This window comes from Engraulis encrasicolus, chromosome 4 (genome assembly GCF_034702125.1).
Source record: "Engraulis encrasicolus isolate BLACKSEA-1 chromosome 4, IST_EnEncr_1.0, whole genome shotgun sequence".
Lineage (NCBI taxonomy): Eukaryota > Metazoa > Chordata > Actinopteri > Clupeiformes > Engraulidae > Engraulis > Engraulis encrasicolus.
Window position 1 is genome coordinate 51,440,065 of NC_085860.1, and position 2,371 is coordinate 51,442,435.

The following is a 2,371-nucleotide window of genomic DNA, read 5'->3' on the forward strand; positions in this document are numbered from 1 at the left end:
TGATAGCCGAAACGCGTTTGCTTTTTGGACATGGTGGTAACATAAATAAACTAGAAATGCACCCAGAGTGTGCAGACCTCCGCCAAGGAAGTTAAGTTTGTTTTTAGACACATACAGTGGGATATTTGTGTCATTTATGCAGGTTTATACACACCATTAGTGTGTTCAGAGAATTAAACTGTCAAGTTGTAACTAGATTATATCTGTATTTTTTTTACCATGTCCTTGATTAACTGTGGTCTGTTTTGTTCACCTGTGTGATTGTGGTATTGGCAAAGTGCTACATGCTATATTGTGAACTTACTATGCACTGTCCTATAAATGCACTTATTGAAGGTCAGAAGTTGCTGGTCACATTGTTATAAACAGTTTTGATGATTGGCAGCATGCCCTTATTACCATCTAAAATTTCACAGCTATTTCATATCACACTTTAAAGACTAAGTGGAATTATACCAATTGTATCAGCCTAATCCAGCCTTGTTACTACAAGATAAAAAATCAACCTGCTTTGAAAACTTGTGATCACACGCTAGTAGAACTGTAGGCCTATGATTAGGCCTAGTGAAGGGAATGTAATGATTTTCACCAACAAAACTGAAACAACCACAGACAACCGTATGGTTAGGCCTGTTTTTTGCCTACGATAGTATGCATTATTCTCATGGGCCACTGGTTGGCCTTAGCGCTGTCGGCTGAAGCGTGAAGCGGCATTTCCTTCTAGGAAAATCACTATCATCGTTGTTAATCAGTCTAGGCATTGCTGTCGGGCTTTGTGGTCCATCTCGCAACTGGGGTTAAATTGAGTGAAGTGTAATGCATTTGACCAGCATTGTGAACTTGCACAGCCACAAATTCCATATTGTTTTGGCGATGGTAGCCTACCTAATTAATTCGACATTATTGTCAACCGAAATGATCTGCGGTGGTCCATCTCACAGCAGTGCACTTCCACTTCACACATAGGCAGGCAGCGGTAATTCATTTCACAGGACTGTTTGTTAACTTCAACGAGGGTGTAGCCAAAAGGGTGCCTGCTGATGAGCACATTTTTAGGTTGATAGTTTTGGAGCTGGCGTCAAAGGAGACAGTCCTTTTCCTTATTGCTTTGGCGGCACACCCGATTGGAATATTCGCCGGTGCTCGGCCATTATGCAGACTGTCGGGCTTTCTGATCCTGGTCCATCTCGCAAACAACTTGGGGTTAACTTTAAATGTAGCGAAGGGGATGTATGCTAATGAATTGTACCAGCATTGTGAAGTACAGTCATAAATTATTTTGGCAACGGTAGCCTAATTAATTCGAGCATTGCGAACCTCAGTCACAGTCCACAACAGCATTGTGAACGTACACAATCACATTCCATATTTTTGACAACGTATTTAATTCGACAGCATTGTGAACCTAAACGATCTGCGGGGGTGGTCACTGTCCATCTCGCAACAGCAATGATAACATATGGGCCAACACAATTACAAATTCCATATTTTTGGCAGCGGTGGTAATTCATTTGACAGGATTGTTTCCTGCATGCGGATGAACAACTTTTTAGGTGAAATCAAATGCACTTTGTGTTGGAGCTGGCGCGGCAAAGGAGACTCTTTCCCTGTTCCTTATTGTTGCTCAGAAAGGCGCAGGCACGCCGGTGCTCAGTAGCCAGGCTGCGCCCTCCTAGTGGCGCAACACCTTCGGCGGCAAGGTGCTCAGTGCTCACCGTGCGCTATGATAATCAGGCAAGGTGCTCAGTGCTCACCGTGCGCACCTTGTGGCAGGCAGTGAAATAGCAGCGCACGAACGAACGAACAAACACAGACACCCAGGCGATCACATAACCTCCTTGGCGGAGGTAATAATGAGACGCAGTTTGTGAGTGCAGACACTGGGCCTTATCACTGGCCTGTATCCATCGCAAGGTCTCATCACTGGCCGGCCGCGTCGACTTGGGGTGGTGTGTGTGACGGAGCGTCTGTTGCGATGCGGGAGGCCCGCATGCATCCCTCCCTCCGCCAGAGCTGTTGTCTTTTGGGAGGTTTCGGCCCACCGAACCGAAGACACATTTTTGGGGCGTTAGGCCATGCACGGTACGGTGCTGCTAAGTGTGGGTGGGGTGTTGTTGATTACATCAGCATTGCATATGTTTTAGGTCATCGAAACCAGAAATAGTTTACGGAAAATTTGAGCGAGGGCCTTCTCCGCCCGCCCCCCACCTCTCCACGGCGACAAAACATCTTGTCACACACGTAACCTTTGAGCCAGATTTTTTTTTATTATTGCCAGAAAGCTCTTTTCTTTTCTTTTCTGTCTTTTTTTAGAAGCCACGTGGTTTCTTACAGTAGCTGATCCATGTGACCTTGCATAGTATGTGTCCTG